Source organism: Mustela nivalis (genome assembly GCF_964662115.1).
Source record: "Mustela nivalis genome assembly, chromosome: 11".
NCBI classification, from domain to species: Eukaryota; Metazoa; Chordata; class Mammalia; order Carnivora; family Mustelidae; genus Mustela; species Mustela nivalis.
Window position 1 is genome coordinate 33,667,979 of NC_139030.1, and position 21,992 is coordinate 33,689,970.

General features: G+C 40.2%; 1 protein-coding gene across 17 annotated transcripts in view; it reads left to right on the top strand.

Moving 5' to 3' along the window:
• Positions 1-21,992, top strand: part of LYPD6B (LY6/PLAUR domain containing 6B) — a 177,741-nt gene that overhangs the window by 146,063 nt on the left and 9,686 nt on the right. For 13 of the 17 annotated variants that reach the window (XM_082690911.1, XM_082690919.1, XM_082690922.1 and 10 more), the window contains one exon: positions 21,631-21,689. The exons of the other annotated variants lie outside the window; for them this stretch is intronic. The gene's annotated coding sequence lies outside the window, so the exon portion shown is untranslated. The remainder of the gene's footprint in view (positions 1-21,630; positions 21,690-21,992) is intronic. 17 annotated transcript variants of the gene reach the window in all.

Below are 21,992 nucleotides of genomic sequence, written 5' to 3' on the forward strand. Positions count from 1 at the left end.
GGAAGATAAGGTGGGCACGCTGTGATCAACTCTCGGGGGAGGGAGGCGGGGGCATGCCAGGTAATGCCCGGTGCATCTTACTACACTGGAGGCTTAATTTGGGCTAACCTGGCCATCAGTAAAACTTGATTTTCCCCCTTTCAAGCTTGACTTATCTAGGGTATCGCATGCTTCTGGAAGAACTGAACTTCTTGGCAGGTGAAAAAATTGCTGAGCCAAGAATAGGGACATGGGAGCTCTAAATTTGTTGGAAATCCTCAGAGTACCAGGCTATCCAATTCCTAGTTTAGGCTGTGGAGACAGTGTTAATCTGCGCCCGTTCATTTATTCTGGGGATATCTGCAGAAAATCTTCACTAGGCCGCCCCCTTTTTTTTTTTTTAAATTTTTATTTATTTATTTATTTTTTAAGAGGAAAAGGCTTTTACTGGGCATTTCCTCTACTTGGCCAAACTAAACGTACATAGATCTGTTCTTTTCAGCTTTGCTTGTTTCTAGGGTTCTCCCTACATGGTTTCAGTGTAAATAATATGCTTCCCTCCCTACTACAAGGTATAGGAATAACTAGCATTTTAGAAAAGTAAAGGTTGGGGCTCCTGGGAGGCACAGTCGGTTAAGTATCCAACTCTTGATTTTGGCTCTGGTTGTGATCTCAAGGTTATGAGATTGAGCCCTGGATAGAGAATCTAGGCTCAGTAGGGAGTCTGCCTGAGTTCCTCTCTCAAGCTCTCTGCCCCTTCCCCACTCAGGCTTACACACGAACTCTCAAATAAATCTTAAAAGTAAAGATGGTAGCATTTAGTAACACTTCATAATCCATTGTTTCCATAGCAACTGGCACATGTTTGCTGTCTGTACATGAGCAGCTTTTATCACTATATTCAGACCACTTCAGGGCATGGACCAAGTCTTAAATTTTTATTTCTGATTCCTCGTATGGTACACAGTAGGTGTTCAGGAATGTTTATTAAATGAATAAAAGGAGTGTACATATTTTTGTGTGGATATGTGTGTGTGTGTATGCATTTTCCATTTAAAAAGTTTATTTGATTAATACTTTCTTACCTAAGGAAAACCCCCCAAATAAATGTGGGTTGATGATATCAAAACATGACACTTCTAACCCAGTGTCCAATGTAATTGCCTACATGAAAGGAAGCCTCATAAATGAGGACTCCATCATGCAGCCATGCTGCAGCTGTAGGACGTTGCCAGATTTTCATAGATTTGTCTGCAGGGCCCAGTGAACCCAGACCCAGAGGAATTCCTGTGACAGCTCTCTCAACTCTCCATCATGAGTTACCATTGCCAGAAGCTATAGGAAGATAAGCAAAAGCCTAAGCAGGGTAGCAATATTTAAATATACAACCATCCTGTAGCCCTTATTTAGCTAGGAGACTCCTGAGGTTCTGGAATTTTCCTTGAAGGCGTTCATAAGCAAATCAGGCTTGTTAGAATGTTGATTATTCTTGCCACTGCTTTTTTCCTGATGAAAGTTCCTGACTGGATGTCAGTTTGGTCTTCTCTTTCTCGTATATACTTGAACCCTTAACTGTTTCAAGTTCATGGTAATAAGTTCATGCTGTAAAGTATGTACGGAGCACTGGCCATGTCTTTTCTACATTCTCACTTCAGTGTAGCACATAAGATACACATACCCTATGCAAGTATTTTTTTCTTATCAAATCCCTTGTCTCATGAAATGATCATTAACATAAAATGGGACTCTCACACCTCCTTTCTCCATTCCACAATATTCAGCAAACGTTTGAACACCTGCTCTGTCCACTCCCATTGCTGGAGATGGAAGCTGACTCCCGCCTTCCGGGAGCTTGAATTTGGTGAGAGAGGGAGATAGGAACCTCCCTTTGCACACACGTTCTTCTCCTTATTGAAGAATCTGATGTTGTGGTCTGAGTGGGTGTGTGGGCTTCTGGAGCACTCGGGGATTAGCCAAGCATTTTTCAGTAGACCAATTAAAAGAAATCATTGAGAAGAATAATTAGGGTCCAAAGCCCCAAACTTAATCTCACATTAACCTGGAAAAATAGCCACAGTGATTGCCATCTGCTGACACACCACTGCCTGACAGGGAGTGAATGTTCTAGGCCAGCCGGGTCTCCCTCACGCAGGGCCACGAAAAGCATCCCTGATTAGAGCAATTAGAGGGACTCCCTGAGCCGGTTCTTAATTTGCTTAATCACACTCACTTGACTGGACTATGCTGTTGGCTTAGGGAGTTTTAGAGGTAGAAAAAAAAAAATGCAAGGTTTTGGGAAAAGGAAAAGAAGCAATTAGGGAGAGAGAATCCAAATTCTCCTCCCTAGTCAGTTTCGGGTTGGCAGGAAAGGAAAAGGACATCAATGTCCAGGTGTAAATATGAGGAAGCTGATTTGGGAAATGGGTCCTCTGAGTCTTGTTTGGGCAAGAAAATCATTGAGATCACAAAAAGAAGCAGCTGGTAAGTTCTGGAAACCTTTTTGTGTAAGCCCAGAATCTGAATAATGCACTAAATGGAGTGTAGTGCATATATTTAAATATTTAGTATGATTGGCTGTTCTTAGCCTGTTCTGCCATGGTCCCATGACTTGATAAAATTGCTTTTAAATGATCATTTTCTAGATGCTAGAAGGGGATTGTACAGAAGAGGCAAAGAATCATGGCAAACCAAACACGGAAAATGCAGAGGAGACCATTTTAAGCCAGAAATCCATCATAGCGAGCTATGTTTAAGAAGTTTTGAAGGCACTGTCGGGTAGGGATTAAAATGGAGGAGTTTGGAATTGGAACCTAATTTCTATTCTATCCATGATTTACTCACTTTGTAGTGTCAGGCAAGTTACTGATCCTCTTTTAAAACTCCAGATTCCTCGTCTGTGAAGTGGGGGTGATAAGAGGACCCCCCTCACGGGGATGTTGTAGGAGTTAAAGAAACTAGTGATATTATGTACCTTACACCCAGAAGCCTTTTGTAAATGTTAGCTTAGAAAAGGAAGTTATCCTGCATGAGGACACATGGAGAAAAGCCTCAGCAAGTCATTGGAAGGCCAGATCTCTGAGAGCAGGAACTTTATTCTAGGGACAGAAGCATGGCTGTGAACCAAGCCGTGCCTGGCCTTTGGTAGGTGCTCCATAAATATTGATTGAATAATTGAATAAACATAGTTAGTCTACTGATTATAGACACACTTTTCTCCAATTTACTTTAGGAGCATGACTCTTGAGTATCCTCTTGTGATGGAGAACAGAGGCTCAGAGGGACTAAATGCTGGGGGGAAGTCTTAACTGCATCACCGCTCTCTCATTTGTAAATGGAGCGGGACCATGACTAGTTGGTTCTGTCCTTGGCTGTGGACAGTATCTTCCTCTGCTGCCCAGGGTTTCAGGCCTGGCACAGAAGGTGGGGAAAGAGATTGGCATTCTCCTTCGAAGCCTAGCCTGCAGTCCTTTCTCAGACAAGGCGTGATGAACAAATACTGCCTTTGGAGGAAAGTGTACACATTTGCCAAAGAAAGGAATGCAGTTCTGGGACCTCCTAGCTACAGGATTATGTAAATCATTCAACATGAGTAAAGTTGAAGTTATGAGAGTAATTTCCATTTGTACCACAACTATTTGGTTGAGGGAAATGGTGACAGGGAATGTGTTCTGTAACTTCTCAGGAGGTAGCCTTGGAAGGCTGGCTCTAAAGAGCGAGTTTTAAACATAGCTCTAAGATGTAACATGTGAGTAGCTAATATTTACTAAGTTCGTACTATCTTCCAGACATTCTATGTGCTTGAAACATATTAACTCACTCACTGAGGTCATTATTGTTTGTCATCTCCTTTTTACAGTGAGGAAACTGAGGCACTGGGAGGTGAATTGACTTGCCAATGTTAGCAGTAACTTTTAACATTTGATTACATCCAGAGAAATAGCCTAGGTATGGCAAGATACGTAGCTGGTCACTCAGGGTCCTGGGATCGAGTCCCGCATCAGGCTTCTTGCTCAGTGGGGAGCCTGCTTCTCTCTCTGCCTCTGCCTGCTGCTCCGCCTGCTTGTGTTTTCTCTCTCTCTCTCTCTGACAAATAAATAAATAAATAAAATCTTTAAAAAAAAAGAAATCGTTCGTATAGAGAAAACAACATATAGGCTAATGAGTGTATAAAAACTTTTTTTATTTGTCATAATTATATACTACATTGATGTAATTTATTTTGTGGCAGTTGTACATTTTTAATCTTAGAATAGATAATGAATTATCCTCCTACATACAGTTTAGATAAATCCTTCTCAACTTGGAATCTGGGGTCTGGAGTCACAGCAAAATAGAAATGGACTTTGGAGATGAAACCATTAGCCACTATTGGCCTATCGTGCAAAAAGATGGGTTGCTTACATTCAACAATCACAATATACTCAGGTGGATAGAAAACACTTCTCTTCTGCAGAATGCTTCTCTTCCTTCTCTGCATTCTCTGCTCTTACTGCAGACCACTGTGACTGTGTTCTCACCAAGATCTCAGGGTACTTTGCTGATGGAATTTGTAAAGTGTAATCAGGGTGGTGAGTTATCTGGTGCCTCCTTTCCTACCACAAAATGATTCATTTCAAAGCCAAATTAAAAAAAAAAAATGCTGTTCTGTGTCATCTCTTCTTTCCAAGCCCTGGGTCAACAAGAGAGAACTTGAGCTTTAACTATATGGTACATGCTTAATCATAAATTATAGAGTCAACTGAACTTTCTTTTAAGCTTTTAATTTTGAGGAGAGGCACCTGGTTGACTCAGTTGGTTAAGTGTCCCACTCTCGATCTCAGCACAGGTTCTGATCTTACGGCTGTGAGACGGAGCCCCATGATATACTCTGTGCTGGGCATGGAGACTCTTGAGGCTCTCCCCACCTCTCTCTCTAAAAAATTTTTTAAATAAGTTATGATTTATGTGGGTCAAAAATCAAAACAACAAAATGAGATGTACTCTGAGAAGTCTTCCTACTTCTGTCCTCTTTTTACCATTTTTTACCTTGTTCCTTCACCGACAGGTCCTCAGTTCTGTTAGTTCCTGTATATCATTATTGAGGATATTTATACATATATAAGTAAATACATATAGTAATTTTTATTCCGTATTCTCTCCAACATACAAATTACATTATATTCATATCTCTGTATCTTTCCCATTCATATATATATCTATATGCTAGAGCTTTTTTCATAACAGCAGATAGGGAACATCCTCACTTTTTAAATGACTGTGTTATATTTCATTGTGTTTTGTGTGTGTGCGCACACACACACACACACACACACTCCTTTTGATGGACTTGGATTATTTCCAGTCATTTGTTATTAATAGTGCTGTGATGACTATCATGGCAATGTATCATTCTGCATGTGTACAGGCTATCTGTTGAAAAAATTATAACAAGTGAGATTTTGGGTTAAGGGTAAATGCATCTGAAATTTTAATGTTACCAAATTGCTCCTAAGTGGTCACCTTTCCACCAGCAATATATGAAAGCAATTGATTTCCTATGGTCTCCTTAAAAGGCAGCATTAGAAAATATTTTTACCTGTCAGACTCATCAAAATCTTGAAACCATACAGTATACTTTCAGTTTGCATTTCCCCTATTTGAAAAGATGCGTAAGTTTTTTCCTGGTGTTTCAAGACTATTTATTTCCTATATCCTATGAAATGTCTATTAGTGTTCTTTGGTTATTTTTCTGTTAGGTTGCTGATAATTTTCTTATTGATTTCCAGTAGCTATTTCCATGTTAGTAAAATTTTCATTATTTTGTCTGTGATATAAATTGAAAATATCTTTTTCTAGGTTGTTGTTTTTTGACTTTGCTTATGCTATTTTTTTGTCATATAGAACTTATTGTTTAATGTAATTGAATTTATGAAATTTTAATTTTATAATTTCTTGGTTTTGAATCATAATTGGAAAGGCCTTCTCCCACTCCAAGGATGTCACTCATATTTTCTTCTGGTACTTAAAAAAAACAACAACAAAAGCATTTTGTTACAGGAAATTTTAAGCATATACAAATTAGGGAAAGTAATAAACCCCAACTACCCATTCTCCAGCTTTATCGATTAGGAATATTTTGAAAATCTTTTACTTTACCTATTCTCCCATCCATTTTGAGAATATTTATTTTTTATTAACATACAATGTATTATCATTTTGAGAATATTTAAAGCAAACCTCAGGTAACATATTTTCTTTTTTTGAAGATTTAATTAATTTATTTGACAGAGAGAGAGGGAGTGAGTGAGCACATAAGCAGGGGACATGGCAGGCAGAGGTGGAGGGAGAGGGAGAAGCAGGCTCCCCACTGAGCAGGGAGCCCTATGTGGGGCTCAAACCTGGGACCCTGGGATCATGACCTGAACTCGAGGTCAACACTTAACCAACTGAGCCACCCAAGCATTCCAACATATATTCTTTTTATCAGTATATATCAATAATATATAAGGACTTTTTAGAACATGACTCTTATGTGATTATTACACCAGTAATTCTTTATGATTATCTAATGTCATCCTGTGTTCAAAATTTTCTCTTGTGGAACTGTAATGGCTTTGATTTTGTGTGTGTGTGTGTGGTATAAGATATGTATCCAGTCTTATGTTTTTCTTGGCTATCCAGTTGTCCCAACTCATTTTCTTAAAGTAAAATCTTACCTTACTGGTTCGAGGAGCCACCTTTACCATATAAGAAATTCCCACAAGTATTTGAGTCTGTTTTTGGACTTTCCATTCCATTTTTCTGTCTACTCCTGTACGAATACTATGCTGTTTTACCGTGGCCATAGCAAATGTTTTCATGTCTGTCAGGAGGAGTCATTCTCTAAAAGAAATAGTCATCTACTCCAACTCAAGCTATATAAAAATGGCAGAAAATTATAGTTGGCAGACCAGCCTCCTCAGGTCAGGGATGGGCCTGATTTAGAAACTGACAAGGAATGGGAGTTGAATGCGTGAGAGTGAATGTGGTCCCTCAGGAGAGTAGTAGTAATAATACACTATAGGGAGGTAAATAGTAATTACAGAAGAGCATGAAACTCAAGGCAGGTCCTCATCTAGAAGGTGGGAGGAGGAAGATGAACCTACAAAGGGAAAAGGACATGATTCTGATGGTTGAAGCTTTGCCCTCATAAACAGCCAATCCTGGTTCTCTTTGCAAAGTCACGAAGGCTGATAATTAAAAAGGTTGAGTTAGGGGCGCCTGGGTGGCTCAGTGGGTTAAGCTGCTGCCTTCGGCTCAGGTCATGATCTCAGGGTCCTGGGATCGAGTCCCGCATCAGGCTCTCTGCTCGGCAGGGAGCCTGCTTCCTTCTCTCTCTCTCTCTGCCTGCCTCTCCATCTACTTGTGATTTCTCTCTGTCAAATAAATAAATAAAATCTTAAAGAAAAAAAAAGGTTGAGATATGTGCTGTGTACCTGCTCCGGGGAACTGATCAGAGACAAGACATATGCTGTAGAGCAGCAAGAGCCCGGGTGAATGAAGCATGGAGAGGAGGCCGTGCTGTCATTCTGCTCTGGGCACTTCAGAGACTCACAAGGGCAGCAACGTGAATGCCACAGCAGCCTGCGCGTGGACTTGTGTCTGTGAGGGTCCGAGGGTGAACCTCCCTGTGCATTTCCCGGGAAGAGCAGAGAGGATATATCATCTCAGCCTTCTTTCCAGGAGACAGCATGAAATCTATCGAACAACATATCTTTGCTGAAAAAGATCTGAATGTGAGATGACTTCGGAGAGGCGTTCTCCTCAGAAAGATATCCAAAAGTATTTATTTAGCAGGGCCAAATCATGATTTTTCCCCTTCTGAAATGCACATATCTGCTAGATACTGTCTATACCTTCCTGAAAGCCCAGAGAATGAGAAGGTGGTCAGAGCACCAGGAAAAGGCCTGGATCTGGAGTGGGTGGAGGTGCTGAACCTGGATCCCTGCTCTGTGACTTCATTCCCCAGCAGACACCCTTAATAACCTTTGGCACAGCCCCAAACCTTCTCGTCTCCAATTTCCTCTTCATAACCTGCAGATGAACACAGGGCACTTACCTCACAAGAACGTGTGGGCAAGATTAACTCACTTCAGATGGGAAAGTTCTTTGCTGATGAGTCATAGGGGACGGTTGCTAATTTGAGGTTACACAGCCACAAGCTGGGGTCATTGCCTGCTGCCCAAGCCCTGACACCAGAAGGGAAGGGGAAGTCAGTCTTCCTCAGAGTCAAGGAAATGGACTTTAGAAACCGAAAGAATGGGTGAAGGCTACCTTAGTCAGGCATTTATTCAACGACGACTAACTGTCTACCCTGTGCACACGTACAGGCAGTCGTGCGGGGTGCTGTTGGATTACTGAGGAGTGTTTACCCAGAAGTGCAGGCACTGTGCTCACTACTAGAGTGGTCATCACTCATGGTGGGATGTGGTAGCCCAGAGTTGTAACTCTGCGCTAGAAGTCTGTCATCTTTGCTGTCAAAAGTGTGAGCTGGGGGCACCTGGGTGGCTCAGTGGGTTAAGCCTCTGCCTCTGGCTCAGGTCATGATCTCAGGGTCCTGGGATCGAGCCCCATGTCAGGCTCTCTCTTCAGCGGGGTGCCTGCTTCTCCCTCTCTTTCTGCCTACTTGTGATCTCTCTGTCTGTCATATAAGTAAATAAAATCTTTAGAAAAAAAAAAAAGTGTGAGCTGGGCATTCGTTACAACAGGCTTCACGTTCTGGCAAACTCTGAATAGTAAGTAGGGTCATCAGTCATCAGCGCTTCCTTAGTCCATCACTTTCTGGTTGCCACCCTTACCTCATCCCTAAGCTAGTCTTCTCTCTCAGATGCTTTCAACGAAAGGAGTCTTTGGGTCCACTAACAAGAAAGTACTAGAAAAGAGAAGACTTCCTTTGACTTCTTTTGTTATATGCCGGTGTTTTAAAATCTGTATTCAAGGTGTACTTTAAGTACAAGGTAAAAGGGACTCTTGTAGGCATCATCACAGAACACTTTCTCTGCCAATAAGGAGTTTTATGGTCTGGAAATTGGTACAGAATATGGATGAGATCTCAATGTACATTTCGAGCTGAACTTTTTTCTACCTTCTTTCAGTTGTCCTTGAGTGAGGGTAGCAGGGAATGGAAAGGGAAGAGGAACAAAAATTAAGAAAGCTGGATATGAGTAACCTTGGAAGGTGAAGGGAAGTGTTTTTGGGGCAAACATGGCTACCAAAAACATTATCTCTGTAGAAAGGTTTGGGACTGCACAAGATGAGAAGTAATCAGAAGCCTAACCAAAGGGGGGCAGGTCGAGAAAATTTCTTCAGTGAGAAGCCTATGGTCATGTAAAAATTCATGGTGTTTCTCAAAATATAAGATCTTAGGAAGGAGACTACAGGGCTAAGCACCATTGTATTAATACAGGATTCCAGTTTATAGTGGATTTATTATATTTAAATAAGCTTACATCTCTGTGCAGATATTTGTAGGTACTATAATGCAGTAAGAGGGTACAACCTGAAAATAGCAAAGCTTCAGTGGGCTTCAGTACCATGTCCATAACAACACGTGTTCTGTTTTCTCAGCTCTTTTATTGACATTCAAGAATTTGCCTATCTCTTTACTTATTTAATGTCATTTCTCAATGACAGTAGGAGCAGATAAAGCTAATTTTGATGGACTTGTGATATTTGCCTGAGATTATAACATTCTTCGGATAGATTTATCTTCTATATAATATTCTCATTTTCTTTCTACAGCCTTCATTCTTACCTAGGTTTATAGAATAAATTCAAATGTTGCTTTATTATAAGCCAATAGTAATACTTGCTCTAGTAAAGGAGTAATGTTTATTCACAATAGCTGTTCCTATAAGAAGTATAATAAGTCCGAGGTGCCTGAGTGGCTCAGTGGGTTAAGCCTCTGCCTTCAGCTCAGGTCATGATCTCAGGGTCCTGGGATCAAATGCCGCATCGGGCTTTCTGCTCTCTCTCTCTCTCTCTGCTTGCCTCTCTGCCTGCTTGTGATCTCTCTCTGTCAAATAAATAAATAAAATTTAAAAAAAGAAAAGAAGTATACTAAGTCCAGTATAATAATAAGCCATGACGCTTTGGTCCAAAGTGACTCCTGGTATTTTAGGACCATATTCAAGGCTCAGTCAGGGTCCTGGCTGGGACTTGGCAGGCAGACATATTCAAGGGCATATTCAGACTGGTATAATTGGAGAGAATTAATAGGGTGCTGTTTATAATGGTATGGTTAGGTTTAGGAAGACCAGCAAGAGATAGTACCATGCTCCAGGGTCTGCAACAGAGAAGAGTTTATTTTATAGGCTCACAGGACAAGGAGAGAAAATGGCTCTCAGAACCCAAGAGAAGGTAGCTATGGAGTCAGCTCTGAGACGGAAGCTGAGGGGTGTGAAACAACCAGGCAGGAGTGAATCAAGGGAATATGTACCCCACTCTCAACTTCTTCCCGTCCTCCAACCTGCCAGTTTCTGCCATTAGTCAAACTAAATTGGAAGTCCGTGAAAAAAAGAACTGTGTGAGTGATCTTCACTTGGCTTTGCAGGGCACAGAGTAGAGTGGAGAGGGATAGAGGGTAGGTCTGGAAGGACAAAAGGTGAAAGCCTGGAGGGTTCATTTCTCTTCCATCCTGTGAGGATAGCTTGGGAAGATGGTGTGGTCATAGCATTTTCTGAGCTTGCCGTAGTGTGTGTCAAACAACACGTGAATACACTAGGTGTAGTTGGGTAGACTTAACATTGCTGAAAAGAGAGTTCTTACAATGTCCACAGGGTTAGCCTAAAATCTACAGAAACAGTTGAAATGGGAATTCTATGGTCGAGATGATGAAAAAGGTTTTTTTTTTTTTCCTCCCAATTTATTTTTATCGGTGATGCCTGCAATTGTGTGAGACCTTTAGAAACTCTCAGCTCCTCCAAAAGGAAGGACTAAGAACTTGCTGTGCCCAATCCAGTGCTAACCAAGGAGGGATATAGTCTTCTGTCCCCAAATGAACCCCAAGCCTTTTTCAGAGTAGAGCCTAACCCATGGGCTGGAGCAGATATAGTAAGGTTGAATGAATGAGAAATATTTGAACTAGGTCTTTAAGATTTTATTTATTTATTTGACAGAGAGAGACACGGTGAGAGAAGGAACACAAGTAGGGGGACTAGAAGAGGGAAAGCTGGCTTCCCGTTGAGCAGGGAGCCCAATGCGGGATAAGGAATGTGATGCGGGATGAGGGATGTGGGATGTGGGGCTCACTCCTGGGATGCTGGGATCAAAGGCAGAACTTAATGACTGAGCCACCCAGGTGCCCCATGAACTAGGCCTTTAAAGACATGTGGCAAGTACAGGTAAGGACCCATGTGGAGCACTTTTGAAAGCAAACTTTGTAAGAGCAACTTACTGCTTTTGAAAGCAAACTTTGTAAGAGCAACTGCCTATCGTGTAAGTAAAGGCTAAGAATATAGATTTATCAGAAAACAGATAAATGAAAATGCTAAGAGTAGTTTTCCTAAAATTGGTCTTTAGAGGAATTTTACACCCTTCTCTCATATATGCTCAGACAATCATAGAATTTGAGAGCTGAAAAAAATGTTTATTGAATTTCAGTCCTAATCAAGTAGGTGTTGCATGAATGTAATGATATTTGCCAGCCTATAATCTATAGAGGAACCAACCATAAATCTCTACATTTCACTTCCCATTGATAATTTGACAACAGTGGCAATGGGTAAGGACTTATTTATTCTCCAATTTTCACAACTTTCTGCAAAACAGATATTTAGTATCTCTATTTTACTGGTAAGGAAACTGAGTCTCAGAGAAATAGAGGGGATAGCTAGAGATAGTAGATCCAACAAATGATGGGTCAGAATTTGCACCCAGACCGGGCTGCCTACAAAGGCCATTTTTCTGTCATTATATTTGGCAACATTTACACTTGACTTTACCCTTGTGCAATCATGAACTATTGCTTAAATGCAGTTTTTCATGTTGCAATTAAAACACTATTTAATGCACATAATTTTTCCTTTTCCTCTGGGAATATAAAATTATGCACATCTATATCTTTATATATGTACATTTCCTTCTGCTCCAAGTGGTAATAGTGACAATTTATAGAGCAAGTGAAATGCTGTAACTTTGTTACATATGCAGAATGCAGATATTTTTTATTAGGATTGCTTTTATAAGCTTGTCAGCTTCCAGAGAGTTCTTTGACTAATCTGCCCTGGATTTTGTGACTATGCAAAAGTCAGCATGATATTCTTTTGCCATAGTGTGAAGTTTGTGGGTTTTTTTAAAAAATGCCCTTCTGTTTTCAGAATAATATCCTCAAACATGTTGTTTACTTGTGTGATCTATTTCAGCTGTAGAATCAAGAATGAAGTTGAGTTAGTGAGGGCTCTATAAACAACGGTCAGTGACATAAAACCCTAGTGCAGAAGAAAGATGACAAACCAGACATAGAATAACAGTTTTGCATCCTAACCCTCTCCGAATTGGAAGATAACCGTGTGGGTGCTGAAAACAGCTGACATGATGGGTAATACAGTCTTTCATACAGAGTTCTAGGGATACTTTTACAACCTGGCATGTAGTTAACACTTAAACAAATCATTCAATAAAATATATCTGTGTATGTGGGGCATCTGGGTGGCTCAGTGGGTTAAGCCTCTGCCTTCGGCTCAGGTCATGATCCCAGGGTCCTGGGATCGAGCCCCGCATCCGGCTGTCTGCTCAGCAGGGAGCCTGCTTCCCTTCCTCTCTCTCTGTCTGCCTCTCTGCCCACCTGTGATCTGTCTGTCAAATAAATAAATAAAATATTTTTAAAAAATCTGTGTCTGTGTATATGCACATGCATACATGCATGTGTGTAGGAGTGCATATACGCATGCACACATATCCAGATGAACTGATTGCCTAAGACTTCTGCTTTGTAAAGACATTCTCTCCTGTTAGAATAGATACAGAGAGATTCAAATGAGGAACGCATCTCTATGCACACTTTGTTTTTATGGTCCCTTTTCTATGTCAGCTGAGACCAAATGAAGTCAGAAGTACTCGCCATCATCTACACACTGACCCTGAAAGCTACATTTTCTCAGTTGAGTTGTGTATGCGATATAATATGAGAATGTGCACTTGGCAAGAAACATCCCTCCAACAAATGTAGAATAATGGATTCTTAGCCAGCTGTTGGACATTTCAGCCTTGATTTCTATTATGAGAGCCTTGATTGGTGATTAAAAGAAATGGGTTCAGTAAAGCAAGCAAGGGTAAGGGACATAAAAACAATGTCTTCCGTGCCCAGCCTGTGCTGCCGCTTAGTTTATGTCTGTGTAGTTCTGCCCGGGGAATTGCTCATTAACAGTGCTAAACACCTGTGTGCCCGCAGCTCTCTTGCAGAGTGCCTGTCCGCTGGTATCTTTCTCTTAAATGTAAAGACCCGCTTCTCTCATGGAAAAGAAAATAATCCCTCGCATTTGCCTCCCCGACCGCAGAAATATCACTATAGAATCATCTTTTAATATTGTGCCCTTGGCTTTTTTTTTTTTTTAAGAAATGGCCAATTGAAGGATGCGTCTGGAGCTCTTTGAAACAAATTTCAGGCATCATCCATATGTTGTTTGGTGCTCTCTGTATGATGAGACATAGGGCCTATCAGTTTGAGAGTTAAGTATCAGAAGGAGTTTGCCTTTATCAAATAATGAAAATATGTGTTCCCCTTAGTCCCTAAGAGTGAAAGGTAGTGCACAGTAGATGAACAAAGTTTAGTGGTTAAGATCTTTCTCTCATCTAATAAGGTTTTTACTCTGCATTTTGAGAACCTCAATGCATAAGTGATTTGGCATAAGCCTCCTAAAAATCATTTATGGATATAAACTGGGCAAGAATTATTTCACCTGTATGAAGGATACTCTCAAATTTAATCTGTTAACATCTATTTATTAGGTTCCCACCATTTGTCCAAATAGTTCAATAAAACCCGGCAAACCAATCTTGATTCTTGTTAGAAGGAGCATGTTATCCAATTCCTAATCATCTAAGCTTTTTAATCTTGTTCACATGAAGTTCTTAACCATCTCTTTCAGTGTCATCAAAACTTTCTCAAAACATGTAAACTCATGTTTTTGACAAAAACTCAGTAGAAAAGCTATTACTTGGGAAGGGTTTTATTTTTTAGGGTTTTTTTTTCCTTAAAATTTGAATCACGTTTAGATAGTTGCCTTTAAAATTGATTTGACTATTTTCCCACCCAAATTGCACACTTATTGCCTTGTATTAACTCATGATTAGATTTAAGGTTCATTTGCATAATGTTATTTTAATATTAGCCCTGTTTTAGACATTTTATCAGGTTGCATGTAGTAGAAAAAACTTTTTAGCACTGTAAAATGTGCAGCCTGCTATTTAGAAATGAGATACTCATTTCTGTGAATTTTTGATCCTATGATTGATGAGATTTTAAAAAATTTTTATCCTTCTACACATTATAGCAGAAATCTGAAATATGGGAATACTGTATTACATTTATGACTTTTTATGGCATAACTGAAAATCTTCATTACTATCCTTCCATAAAAATCATAAAATATTAGAAGTGGAAAGAACCTTGGATTCCTTCCAACTTTTCATTTGGTTGCAAGAAAGATAATTCCTAAATATCCTTTAGAAATTAGTGCAAAGAATTCAATACTGTTTACCAGATTCAGTCCAGCTAGTATGGAGCAGAATTGGACAGTTATATCCCTTAATCTTATCTCTGTTCTCCTGCTAATGATGTCTGAAGAAATGGGGAGGGAAGGTAAGGATCTAACATTTTTTCAACGCCATCTAAGTAAAAGCTGCTTTACCTGTGTGATTACACCCAATTCCTACAACAGCTTAAGAAATTTACCTACATGGCTCTAAGCCTCCCTTATCTTATTGACAAATGGGGACAGTATTTCTTAACTCTGTGGTCACCTGGTTACTAAACCTAGAAGCAGAATTTATAGTTTTCATAAGAAATTGAACATGACACCAAGAAATGAAAATACATTCCATGCTCATGGATTGGAAGAACAAATATTGTTAAAATGTCAATACTACATAATGCATTTAAAGCAACATACACAATTAATGCAATCCCTATCAAAATACAAATACCATTTTTCAGAGCTAGAATGAACAATCCTACAATTTGTGTGGAATCATGAAAGACCCCAAATAGCCAAGCAACTTTGAAAAAGAAAAGCAAAGCTGAAGTCATCATAATTTTAGACTTTAAGTTTTATTACAAAGCTGTAATCACCAAGGCAGTGTGGTACTGGCATAAGAGTAGACACATAGACCAGTGGAACAGAATAGAAAACCCAGAAATTGAACCCACAACTCTATGGTCAACTAATCTTTGGCAAAGCAGGAAAAAATCTTCAATGGGAAAATAACAATATCTTCAACAAATGATTTTGGGAAAAGTGGACCGCTACATGCAAAATAAGGAAACTGGACCACTTTCTTAACCATACACAAAAATAAATTCAAAATGGATGAAACATCTAGATGTGAGACCTGAAACCATAAAAATCCTGGAAGAGAACAGAGGCAGTATCTTGTCTGACATCAGCCATAGCAGCTTCTTTCTACATAGGTCTCCTGAGGCAAGGGAAACAAAAGCAGAAATGAACTATCGGGACTTTATCAAGACAAAAAGCTTCTGCACAGTGAAGGAAACAGTCAACAAAACTAAAAGGCAGCCTATGGAATGGAAGAAGATATTTGCAAATGACAGATAAAGAGTTGGTATCCAAACTATACTATAAATAACTTAAAAGATCCAACACCCCAAAAGTGAATAATCCAGTTAAAAAATGGGCTCAAAACATGACTAGATCTTTCTCCAAATGGCCAACAGATATATGAAAATATGCTCACATCACTGTCAACATCATCTGTCAGAGAAAGACAGATACCATATGATTTCACTCATATGTAAAGTTTAAGAAACAAATGAACAAAGGCGGGGAAATAAGAGGCAAACCAAGAAACAGACTCTTAACCATAGAGAACACACCGATGATTCCCAGAGGGGAGGTGGGTGAGAAGATGGGTTAAATAGGTGATGGGAATTAAGGAGGACATTTTGGGTGATGAGCACTGGGTGTTGTATGGAAGTGTTGAATCATGACGTTGTACACCTGAAACTTATATTACACTGTATGTTAACTAACTAGAATTTAAACAAAAACTTAAAAAAAAATGCTGATCCCGTAAAAAAAAAAAAAAAAGTAGCACCAGAATGTTATTGTGGGTGCTCTTTCTGAACCTAAAGTCTGTTGTTTTTCCTACTTTTTAAAATGATTATATTAACCCTTGATGGACACATCTCACATTGAGTTTTTGGCCCCAATGATATGTGTGAGTACTGGGATTATGTCTCTTATTTATTATTTCTAAGTGCTCAGCAGAGTACATGGTATAAAAACATGACTTATAGTCTTACTACTTTTTTAAGATTTGGACAAGCTGGTAATGAGAGGTTGAGTCATGACCCTATTTTTCCTTAGTGAATGTTGTTGTCCTTGGAGATTTTGTATTTTCTGATGAAAATAATAGATTGGGCATAAGGTTAATTTCTCTCCTGTATTTTGCTCCAGGCCCATAAAAAGGGTAGATTAAATATCTTTAAAGAGATATATGTATTTTTAAAAAAGATTTCATTTATTCACTTGTGAAAGAAAGAGAGAACAAACACGTGGGCATGGGTGGGGAGGGGCCAAGGGAGAGGGAGAAGCAGGGTCCCTGCTGAGCAGGGAGCCCAACTCGGGGGCTTGGTCCCTGGACCCTGGGATCATGACCTGAGCCAAAGGCAGACACTTAACTGACTGAGCCACTCACATGCCCCAAGAAATTTATATTTAAACTTAGGGGGAAGAAAGATTTTTCATGTACCAGAAATAGAATACTGATTAGAGAAGGTAGAAGCTCTCGTCTTAGGAGTGGGGCTCTAGATGGCCAGGCAAGGTCAGCAGTTGAGAACTCAGTCCCCCTGCAAAGAAGGGAGCTGGCACAGAGTCTGGCATAAATCCCATGAAACACTGTTCTTGAATTTAATGGGAACCAGAGTATCTCCATTGGCCCACCTGGCCCAACAGCCAGAAACAAGTAACACAACCTTTGTTGCGGATGGTACAGTTTTCTGGCAAGTTTCTCCTCTTGAGAGCAGTGTTTTCATCGAGTCCATTCTTTCTGAGTACAATTTCAACACTTATTTTGAATTTCCACTTTGCCTTCCTTCTTTTTACAAGAGAAGCCAGGCCTATTAAAGTTTGTCATTAAAGTGTCTTACTGCGGGATAAGTGATGCTTTCAGGAAGGTGTGAATGTGAGTGTTGATGGGCATGTTGGACTTAGCAGAGCTGCCTCCTTTAAATTCTCCATTTCATTTGTTTTATTGGCAGCTAGAGTTAGCCTTGGCTTGCTGACTCATTTTCAGCAACTGCAGGAAGTACCAGTATTTACCACATCTATCTGGACTCTTCTTTTTCATCTCTCCTTGTGAGCCCATTTCTTTATCTTTGGACACTCTACCAATTCCTTACCACCCACAATCTCTGTCTTACTTGCTAACGGAAGTGTTCCTTATAGGCCATAGCTAAGTGGTTGGTCCTATTCAAAAAGGTGTTTATAGGGTATTTACCACGCACTGAGCCTTGACCCAGGTAATTTAAAAATAACATAGGTCATGTTCCTGCCCCCAGATTATTAATGGTGTCCAGGGCATGCTGCTTCTTGAAGCTCCCATCAGCTTTGCATGTTTTCTGTGGATGCATAAAATGCCATGTATAGGACATGATGATGATGACTACTCAGACCTGGGACATAGTCATGGTTCTGGACCAAGTGCTGTGTAGGTCTTTTACTCTGGGCAGTAGTAGTAGGCCAAAGTCTCAAGCAGGTTTTGTAAGTTTATAAATCTGGCTACCTGCCATTTCCTGGAAGGCCTGAGAGTTGCCCATCCCTGTGGTATCCCTATAAAGGTGCTTTGCAGAAAGCACCTCATCTTTTGGCAAAGAAGCACACTGCCTTCTGGAGCAAGAATTATCAAACTTTCCAAAGAGAAGACCATAAAACAAATGGAAGGCCAGCACCGCAGGTGAGGGGTTTGGGACCAGGCCTACCATCTAGGAAAATAGTATAAAGATAATGTGCTCTGTTTGGGGAGGAATGTTTTTGAGCTACCCTTGAACTTGAGGAGTGTATACCACATCCCTGATGTATGAATGGAATTTTCTCAGTGCCAGACATAGAATCATCTAAGTCAAAGGAAGCCCAATCATGACAGCTGTATCCTGAAACAGCATCAGCCTCTGTTCACTATCATTTGGGTCTGATTCCTTTGAGATGCTTAGCCCAGGGGGAAAATATGTATAGACACAAAATTTTGCAAATAACCCTAAGAAGCTTATAGGCCACCCCTCCCCGCTATGAAGAACTCTGCTTTATGTGATGGTCCTGGAGAAAGTCACAGAATGAAGATTTTTTTTTTGTTTTCCTTTTGGAGCAAAATCCAAGCTCTACTGTAATCTTGTTCTGTAACTGAGATGGTACTGAAAGCCCACTCAGCAGAGTCCCAGCAGATGATTTTTAGGTCAGAGTCTCTGAAATGATTCTAAATGTAAAACAACTTTCAGATACCATACTTAGTCATTTGCTTTTTCATTATCCTAATGTCTTTTGGTTGTGAAAGATAAAACAGTCATGTTAACACAAACCCACTGTAGAGCAGATAGAGATGGATCTGGGCACTTAGGGGAAAAGCAGGATAGGGGAATGGATTATAGAGCCGGCTCTGGAAAATAGGTGATGTTTTTTAGGGTTTTCCTCATTTGACAGGTAAAACTTCTGCAGTTCTATAGAATTTTGATGGAATAAGGCTGTGCTGTTTTAGTTGAAAACAAAATGAAAAGACACCAGTCCATTTGGAAGCAATTTTCCTACAGTTTGTTTTTCACTACTGCTCAAGGGTAGCAGGTTAGAGGAAGCTACGTGGGAATGTTTTCAGGGGATGTTCCAGGCAGTGTGCTAGGGTCTTTATGCGCAGTCTCTGAACCTCTCTTGTACAATGGCAATGAGGCCACCTTCCCTATGGTGCTGTTTTGAAGAATGGAAAAACCCAAATACAAATCTAATCTTTGGGTGTGTTGTTCCTTTGGTTGATTTTAAGTCGTCTGCCATCCACTCTTTTATTCAGAGATGCCTTTGGGATTCCCAGATAGGTGAATTCTACATTCCTCTCTATTCTCTATTATTGGCATCCTTTTATTCTGGGAGTTAGAAATAAGGCTAAGGATTTGGGACTTATCACTCTGCAGAGACAAAGCATTTTTTTCAAAATTAGAGAAATCTAAAACCAAATCATTCCTTGCTTTTCGTTAGATCCCAAATCCTTGCCATGGCCTGTAAGTGCTTGTATGATCTGGGCCCCCCTTCTGGGAACACGCTGGTCACACTGGCCACTTTCTGAGTTCCTCAACAAGGCACACTCCTTTTCTTGGGACCTTGGTATTTTTCCTCTTGATTCTTTGCTTGTATGCTTTCTTCTCATCCTGGGCCCACCATACATGTAAAGTATCTCCTCCTGTTCTAACACATCTCTTTATTGTACTTATCTCAGAATTGGGATTATCTGAGATTATGTTTTTCCCATATTTATTGCCTATCTTCTCCTTCTAAAATGCAGACATGATGAGAGCAAAGACCTTGTTGGAGATCCAGTAATAACAAGGTCTTTCTATGCACTACAAGGTCTTTCTATGCAGTAGCCACATTGAATGAAGGAATGGGCTTCTGTCTTAGATAGAGACAAACCAGGGATTCTGGCTTGTGATTTCTGGTTCATCAGAGGACATGTTTACCTGGGGAGTAGTAGAAAATGGCAAACATAGCTGATGAGATAGTTTAAGTGCTTCATAATATCAACTAATTTAATTCCCACAACCTTATGAGGTAAGTGTTATTACTTCCATTTTATAGATGCATAAGTGGTTGTATGGGAGGTTAAGGGACTCGCATGAGGCTCTGTGTTTGGAAAGATGTATTTGAGCCAATGCTCTTTACTACCAGATAGAAAGTGCCCATGTGCCCAGCACTTGGTAGAGTGCTTCATACACATGGTGTCATTTAATCTGTTCTTCAACACCCTGGGGTAGGGACTGTTGTTATGCCTCTTCTACAGATGGGTAAGCTGAGGCTTGGGAAGTTTAATCAACTTGTCTGAAGTCCCACCTTTGCTTAGTGATGGAAAAGGGACTGAATGTAGACAATATTACTCTTCAATCTAGAATCATAGACATCATACAGGGTAGCTATTGGAACACAGTGAATTTGAGGTTTTTGAAAGAGGGATTAGTCTCCCCTACTCAGAGACTCCCCACTGGTGTAAAGCAGGGGTCTTCATTCCTGGACTCCAGATTCATAATGAATATGGAACTGTCCAACTCAGAGAAATGAATAGGAAAAGTAGAATTTGTACCAGTGTAATGACTTGTTTGTAAGGAGTAATACAGTTAGCTGTAAGAAATGTCTATTTCTTCAGAAAGAGCATATGAATAGGATTTGGAAATCTGGTAACTCTGAAAGGTCAATTTTGGTTTCTAAAGTGGAACCAGGAAAAAAATATATGTATTTTTTTCTCATGTAAAAGATATATAAAAAATATATAGAAATAGTAGGTCTCACTCTGTCCTGAACTGAAATGAAATGCAGTATATAAAGTTTAGCACTGTTGATTTTTGAAGCTTACCAGGTTTACCTTTACACTGAGTACTTCCTTAGAGACTCAGTTCTCAGTGGCAGAAGCTGTCTGTAGGGATGGGGGTGCTGTGGCTGTATGTTGTATGTTATCCAGTTCCATCTCCGTAGATAGACATTAGCCACACATGGAAAACCAATCTACTCCCAACACAAGAAAAGTAAAATCCCCAGATCCCATGTATTAGTAGCCTGGCTTCAGACAAAATCTCCATGTGAAGGATTATGCTCATCTGTGCAGAGATCACACTTTTCTTCTTTGAAAAATTCCCTAAACCTACTGAGACCAGCTGATTCAGCAAGAAGAAAATGAACTCAGGCAATATTATTGAACTCTAAGATTCTAGCATTTTCACAGACTCGTATTACAGGTGCTGTTACTACACTATCCTATGTGAGTCTACCTGAGCCTATATTTGATGCATACAATTACCCTGACATGTGGGCAGAACAGGTGTTATTAAGCCACATTATAGATGAGGAAATTGAGGTTAATAGAGCTTCCAGAGCTTGCCCAAGTTCAGGCAGTTAATAGAGAGCAGAGCCAATATCTGAACCAAAGTCTTTGGACTCCAAGTTACATTCTTTTCTGCTTCCCACACCTTCCCCCTTGCCAAAGAGAACAAGTTTGTGGTGACACAATAGGTTCTTAGCATCTCTACTGAAGATCTTCTTACTACCAGGTTGCTTCTAGAGGGTAGGACCTCTGGGAACTTAAGATGAACCATCTTACTCAGTGCTCTGTGGACATCGTTGTTTCATGGGTCCCAAGCCAGCTTACTTTAAGTCTTTGAAAGCTGTGAGTAGTATTTGTGGGCTAGGACTAACATTATATGTTTTTCAGCTTTTCAGAGAACTTTTATTCTGCTTCCTCTAGAACCTACTGGCAGCTTCTTGCACCAGGTATGACAGACACAGGTGGGGATGGTAATCTTTTTTTTTTTTTAATTTAATTTTATTCATTTATTTAACAGAGAGAGAGATCACAAGTATGCAGAGAGAAAGGTGGGGTGGGGGTAGGGGGAGCAGGCTCCCCACTGAGCAGAAAGTGCTATGTGGGGCTCAATCCCAGGACCCTGAGACCATGACCTGAGCTGAAGGCAGAGGCTTAACCCACTGAGCCACCCAGGTGCCCCTGGGGATGGCATTTTTACAGTGACTCCTTTATCTTCTCCATGCCCTTGTGCTCTGGGATCCAGCAGAGAC